At 40.7% G+C, this 7,607-nt stretch overlaps 1 long non-coding RNA gene across 1 annotated transcript in view; it reads left to right on the top strand.

Annotated features, from left to right (window-relative positions):
• LOC116085403 overlaps positions 1-1,779 on the top strand; it is a 31,667-nt gene extending 29,888 nt beyond the window's left edge. The window contains exon 3 of the long non-coding RNA XR_004116533.1: positions 1,724-1,779. This is a non-coding gene — a long non-coding RNA (uncharacterized LOC116085403). The remainder of the gene's footprint in view (positions 1-1,723) is intronic.
• Positions 1,780-7,607: the final 5,828 nt, after the last annotated feature.

Genomic DNA, 7,607 nt, shown 5'->3' with positions numbered 1-7,607 from the left:
CATATCTTTGAAGAATTGTGTTGGGATTTTAATGGGGATTGCATTGAATCTGTAGATTGCCTTTGGTAGGATGGCCATTTTTACTACGTTAATTCTGCCAATCCATGAGCATGGGAGATCGCTTCATTTTCTGAGATCTTCTTCGATTTCTTTCTTGAGAGACTTGAAGTTATTGTCATACAGGTCTACCACTTGTTTGGTTAGAGTTACCCCAAGATATTTTATATTTATATGGCTGTTGTGAAGGGAATTGTTTCCCTAATTTCTTTCTCAGCCTGTTTATCCTTTATATAAAGGAAGGCTACTGATTTATTTGAGTTAATTTTATATCCGGCCACTTTGCTGAAGTTGTTTATCAGCTGGAGAAGTTATCTGGTAGAATTTTTGGGGTTGCTTATGTATACCATCATATCATCTGCAAATAGTGATATTTTATTTCTTCTTTACCAATTTGTATTCTCTTGATCTCTTTTTGTTGTCTTATTGTTTTAGCTAACACTCTGAGTACTATATTGAATAGATATGGGGAGAGTGGGCATCCTTGTCTTGTCCCTGATTTTAGAGGGACAAGATTCCTTCAAGTGTGTCTCCATTTAATTTGATATTAGCTGTTGGTAAATTGCTTTTATTATGTTTAGGTATTGGCCTTGAATTCCTGATCTCTCCAATACTTTTCACATGAAGGGGTGTTGTATTTTGTCAAATGCCTTTTCTGCATCTAAAGAGACAATCATGTGATATTTTTTTCTTTGAGTTTGTTTATATAGTGGATTACATTAATAGATTTTCATATATTAAACCAATCTTGCATCCCTGGGATGAAGCCTACTTGATGGTGGTGAATGATGGTTTTAATGTGTTCTTGAATTTAGTTTGCAAAAATTTTATTGTGTATTTTTGCATCGATATTCATAAGCGAGATTGATCTGAAGTTCTCTTTTTTGGTATAGTCCTTGTGTGGTTTAGGTATTAGAGTAATTGTGGCTTCATAGACTGAGCTAGGTAGTGTTCCTTCTGTTTCTATTGTATGAAATAGTTTGAGGAAAGTTGGTATCAGGTCTTCTTTGAAGGTCTAGGAGAATTCTGTACTAACTCCATCTGGCCCTGGACTTTTTTTTGGTTGTGAGGTTTTTTATGACTTCTACTTTCTTGTGTGGTATGGGTCTTTTTAGATAGTTTATCTACTCTTGATTTAACTTTGGTATGCGGCATCTGTCTAGAAAACCATCCATTTCATCCAGATTTTTGTGTTTTGTTGAGTATAGCCTTTTATAATAGGATCTGATGATTTTTTGAATTTCCTCTGTTTCTGTTGTTATGTCTCCCTTTTCATTTCTGATTTTACTACCTCTTGGCCCTTTAGTTAGTTTGGCTAGGGATTTATCTATCTTGTTGATTCTCTCAAAGAATCAGCTTTTGGTTTTGCTGATTCTTTGTACTGTTCTCTTTGTTTCTATTTGGTTGATTCCTCCCCGAGTTTGACTATTTCCTGTCTTCTACTCCTCTTCGGTGAGTTTGCTTCTTTTTGTTCTAGAGCTCTCAGGTGTGCTGTTAAGTTGTTAGTGTAAGATCTCTCCAGTTTCTTTACCAGGGCACTTTGTGCTCTGAACTTTCCTCTTAGCACTGCTTTCATTGTGTCCTGTAAGTTTGGGTATGATGTGTCAACATTTTCATTAAATTCCAGGAAGCCTTTAATTTCTTTCTTTCTTTCTTCCCTGACCAGGTTGTCACTGAGTAGAGAATGCTCAGTTTGCACGTGTGTGTGGGCTTCTGTAGTTTTTGCTGTTATTGAAGACCAGATTTAGATCATGGTGACCTGATAGGATGCATGGTAGGTATTATTTCAATCTTTTTGTATCTGTTGAGGGCTATTTTGTGACCAGTTCTATGGTCAGTTTTGGAGAAGGTATGATGAGATGCTGAGAGAAGGTGTATCAGATCTTTTTATACTTAGTATTCAGATGGGGAAATTGAGCTAGAGAGTACTTGAGCAACACACTCAAAAATCACAAAACAAGATGATGGGAGAACTTAGAGCCTTGCTGCTTCAGCAAGTAGTTGGCTCAATGGCTTACAGATTCTTGTGTGCTTCTGTGTTTGACTCTTCAATAAATGACCCTGAGAATTAGCATTTTAAATGTGTTCTGTGTGATTAACAAATAATCAAGTAAATCTGGAAAATTCTAGTATATAGTAATTGCCAAACTCATCAGTTCCCACTTTGACTGGAATTTGTCTTAAAAATAAAAACCTTCAGCTTGGCGTAGAGGAGAGATAGAGGCAGGGAGATCATGGGTTTGAGGCAGTGTGTGCTTATAGTGAGTACAAGGCTAGTCTGAGCTACATATGAGACTGTTTCATGACACCAACAGAGCTCAGTGGAAAAGCACTCTCTGTCATACATACAGCCCTGGGTTCAAGTCCTAGCATTGCCATCTATCTGGAACAAAAGGCTTCAGCCCAGAGTATTATCACCCCAAAGAACTAAAAAGTTTGAATGTATCTAAACTTTAAGTGAATTTAAATTAAATTTAAATAAATTTAATATTTTAAATTTAAATAATTAATTTAATAATTGATAATTAATTAATGGATCAATTAATATTAATAATTAATTTAAATAATTAATAATTAGATAAAATTAAATGTATTTAAACATAGGACACTGTTCCCTCAAATGGTCAAAGAAAACCCTTTATCATTATACAGACTTACAGTGTGTTCCTGGCCCATTGGCCTCTAGAGGGTCACTGTGTTTACTTGAAAAAGACAACATGGTCAAACCACAGAAGTATGACATTCAGCAGCACAAAGAAGTTACAGTTGTGACATCTTTTGAAGTCTGTCTGTCCAGAATCAGGGATGCTATCTCTTTTGGAAGACTTAGAACCAAGACAAGGATCTTAGTCCCTCTCAAACTGTATAATAAAAATCTCTGAAGATGGACACTGTATAATAAAAAAAAGAAAGGTTGATTTGGCTCAGAGTTCTGGAAGTTTTCAACTAGGTCCTTCTGTCAACCTGGTTGTGGTTGAGAACCTTATGGCAGGTGACATGTTAGTGACAGGAATATGTGTATAGGAAAGAGACAACACTCACAGGTAGAGATCTGGAATGTGAGGAAAGGTCAGGTTAGGCCTTTTATAGGAGCTCTGCCAGTGGGCTTAACCAGGCCTAGTGGAGTGCAAAATTTCCTCCCATTTTTCTTTCTGAGAGGGTTTCTCTGTGTAGCATTGGCTGTCCTGGAGCTCACTCTGTAGACCTGACTGGTCTTTGAGCTCACAGGTCCTCCTGCCTCTGCCTCCTGAGTTCTGGGGCTAAAGGCATACTCCACAGCCCCTAGCTTGACATACTCACCTCTTTCTCAGCTCTGCTGCTTAAGCACACCTTTTCTTATCATCATGCTGAGGACCAGGCTCTGAGCCCAGGGAGTTTTAAATGGATCCCCACGTTTTTGTTATGCACTACACTTTGCAAATAATTTAATTGTTCTAGATATAAGTTAGGAGATTTTACAATCAAACAGGAAAAGGTCCTAATTTTAAAGATCCCAATTGATGTCTCTGTTTTTATTTCTGAAATAATTCTGGTATATTATGTAGCCCAAGCTGGCCTTGAATTTACTCTGTGACTTAGGTTAACCTTAAACTCCCAACTCTGGAATGCTGGGCTACAGATGTGAACCTCTATACCAGCTCTCCCAAACTGACTCTTACAAACCAGAGCAAGGATATAGATCCCACTTATGCTTTGGGTGAGAGGAATCTAGGGAATCAATAACGGTGTGACAGGTAGATTCCCCTTCCCAAAGGAAGAGAGATGGCAAAGTCTGCAGTGAAAGCACCAGGGCAGTGCATCTAAAACCCTCACCAACACAGGCCGAGGCTGAGGAACACCTAAAATACAGATTCTGTTTGGAAGTCTGTGTGGGAGGGAGCAGCATGCTGAAGGTGATCCTAAAGGCCCATGAATTATTCTTATAAGAGTGAGCTCTTCTCGGCACTCAGGAGATCGCTGTCACTGTGGTTGCCAGCACAAGACCTGTACAAGACAGAAAAGGGCTCACAAACTCCAAACCCTGGTTATGTATGGACAGCTAATGGACTCTGGAGGAAGTAGATTCAGTTCCTTTAAGGGTGTGGATTCTGCCATATTGATATATATACACACACATACATACATACAGCTACATAGATATAGAAATAAACATATACATACAGTTAAGGGAGAGATGTGAATGAATCTGAGAAGTGTTGGGGGAAAAAGTGAAAATATTATACTTAATGTAGAGTGACTTATCAAAGCATTATGTTTTAACCTGACTGATAAGTCCCTAGCAATGAATGAATGGTATGACACATTCTGGAATATTCTTGTTGCTCATAGTTAAAAAAAAAATGCATGAGTGAGTGTGGGTATAATGGTGTGAGTGCTCAAGCCCGTGGAGCCAGAAGGCGACACCAGCTGTTTTCCTCAATTGCTATCCACATGCTTTTTGGTAATAGGGGCTTTCATTGAACCAAAAGCTCACTGATTTGGCTAGAATGGCTGGTCAGACAGCACCAGGGATCCTACTATCTCTTCCTCCCTAGATGTGCTGGCTTGATTTTGTCAACCTGACACAAGCTATTGTTATCTGACAGGGGGACCCTCAATTGACAAAATGCCACCTTAAGATTAGCCTGTGTCAGATCTGATGAAGGTGGACAGAGAAGTGGCCAAGGGGGGAGGGGCTCCCCTTATCTGATGAGAAGGAAAGGGAGCAATGGTGCTGGGGAGAGGACTTGTAAGGATGGGACTGGGAAGAGAGGAGGGAGCAGGACTGTGATCAAGATGTAAACTGAAGAAGAAGGAGAATGATAACAACAATAAAGATTTGCCTGTGTTGACAATCTTGTAGAGCATTTTTTTTCCCTAAAATTAATGATTACTGTGGGAGAGCCCAGTCTCTCATGGTGCTGTCCTGGGTGAGTGACCCTGGCTGGTATAAGAAGCAGACTGAGTATGGTGCTTCCTGGCCAAGAGGTCCGAGGGCTTCTAAGGAAGGGTTCTGAGCAAGCCATGAAGACCAATTCAGAAAGCAGTACTTCTCTATTGCCTGCTTCAGTTCCTGCCTCCTCCAGGTTTCTGCCTTGAGCTTCTTCTCTGAGTTCTCTCAGTCACTTGAGAATTGTAAGCTGAAATAAACCCTTTCTTCCCCAAATCTCTTTAGTCATGGAGTTTTAATACAACAATCGAAAGCCACACTAAGACACTGGAGCTGGGATTACAGGAGTAATCCATAGGAATGAAATATTAAACTGAGTATAACTTTAATGCCTCCAATGCATCCTCTATTCCTCTGGGCAACTACACACACAACCCAGATAAGCCATGCTACCATACACTAGTGCTTGTTTAAAATGTATCTTAACTAGTGTGGCAATAAAAAGGGGCATGGCAGAATACAGTCCTTTACATTTATTCTCTAGGACTCTTTGGTTGGATGACCTGAGGCTTTGGGGATAAATGTTTTTAAATACAAAAAAAGTGTTGATGTGTGAGTCAGAAGTTGTAGGGATTCTGGAGGAGCTCAAGGTAAAAGTGACAGAAAAGTTTACCATTTTGGTGTAATTTTATTCAACCCAATGGGCTAAATTGGCTCACAGACCGGCTTGGATCTAAAGTTGGAAAGGGATTCAGACTTGAAAGTCCCTACTCCAGGATAGCTATAAAGATTATCTAGATAGAGTAAATAGTAAATGTTAGCCTACAAATTAACCCGCTATACCTTCAACTAGGATTTACTGAGTGCTTATATGTCAAGGGATAAAACACATTATTGAGCAGGCAGTGGTGGCACACACCTTTTGTTTTGTTTTGTTTTTCAAGACAGGGTTTTTCTGTGTAGCCCTGGCTGTCCTGGGACCTACTCTGTAGACCAGGTTGGCCTTGAACTCAGAAATCCTCCTGCCTCTGCCTCCCAAGTGGTGGGATTAAAGGTGTGTGCCACCACTGCCCGGCTTTTGGTACATGCCTTTAATCCCAGCACTTGGGAGGCAGAGGCAGGAGGAATTCTGAGTTCAAGGCCAACCTGGTCTACAGAGTGAGTTCCAGGACAGCCAAGGGCTACACAGTGAAACCCTGTCTCGAAAAAAAAAAAAAGAAAGAAAGAAAGAAAGAAAGAAAGAAAGAAAAAAAGAAAGAAAGAAAGAAAGAAAAAAAACCACATTATTGAGGCAGCCAAATCTTTACGGTCATAAAACTTAAAATCTAGCAGGGTGGACAGACATAGATTATTAAATGAGTATGTGGCATGCTGCCAGAGTTCTTTTCAGGGACTCTGGGGAGTCCATTCCCTAGCTGGGGCTGCTGAGCTGCTCACACCTACATCTTTGTCATCTTTGTGTAGAAGCTTGGTGTTATACAATTAGGGTTGACTAAACCTTTTTATCATTTCCCCCAGGGCAGCCATCAGTTTATAACTGATGGCTGTGTGGGACAAGAGATTGTCGCCCTTGCACAAGGCAAGCTGACTCAGAGAAGCACTTTCAGCTCTGCGGCTCCCAAAGGGAAGTAGAAGGCCAGACATCATCAGAATCCATCTCTGCTCATCTGTTCTCATGTCTTGGTTCACTTCCCTCAGTCCCTTACAAGCTTTCTGAAACAAGTGCCTCAGGAAGTCAGCCCTTCACAAGAACCCTCAGGCATTTATGCTGGAGACCCAGAATGAGTTAGGAGATAATTCCAGGAGTAATGAGGGAAGGGTACAAGGGAGTTGCACAGAACATGTGCACAGGACTGGCCTGGCAAGGTCTTATTTTAAATCAGTGTCAGTTAAGAACCTTGCAAAACCTGAGTGACAGAAGGGAGCTGTCCATGCAGTGGCACAGAATGAGGCATTTGTAGAGGTAAGAGCCATTAGAGTGGCTGGGGAGGAAGTGACCTGGACATGCCTGAGAGCCTAGAAGAGAGCCAGGGTGGAACATTGTGGGCAACAGGAGATTGAAAGGAGACCATGGCAGAGAAACAATATCAGTGCTCATCTTGTTCTTCCTGGAAAAGTGGCTAGATTCTATTTTAAATGTGATGGGAGATATTGGAGAGGTTGGAACCTGCTTTAAGCTCAGTCTGGACATTGTCTGGCACAGAGCATAACTCAGAGCCTGAGAAGCAGTAGCTGCGAAGGAAATGGTAGTTTTTCTGCTGGCAGCTGAGATGTGCCACACTTCAGGAAAGACCCCTGTGTCAGGAAGAAAGTTGGAATGGCTGCCTCCCTGAGGGCCATGGATTTTAGTTCTGCCATCTTATCATTCTCATGGCCTGGTTTCTCCTAACTCTCTTGTTAGGACTTTTTGTTATTGTTTCACTTATTGAAAAAAATTCAAGAATGCCTTTCAAGCACATAATTATCCCTCCAAGAGCCCTGTGTTTTGTATCTCTTGTTGAAGGGTGGGGAAAGCAATTTCAGATTTTGGACAAGCAAATGTCTCATGTATGGCACATCATATTGTGTGACATATCAAATGACCGAAAGCAACAAGACACAAGACATGGGATCCTCATGGGCTGTCACTGGTTCCTTTCTTTACTTTGAATGGGTTTTACAGTGATTTGGGGTATTGAGA

The sequence above is a fragment of the Mastomys coucha genome, unplaced genomic scaffold (assembly GCF_008632895.1).
Source record: "Mastomys coucha isolate ucsf_1 unplaced genomic scaffold, UCSF_Mcou_1 pScaffold12, whole genome shotgun sequence".
NCBI lineage: Eukaryota > Metazoa > Chordata > Mammalia > Rodentia > Muridae > Mastomys > Mastomys coucha.
This window is presented reverse-complemented; position numbering and strand designations above follow the sequence as displayed.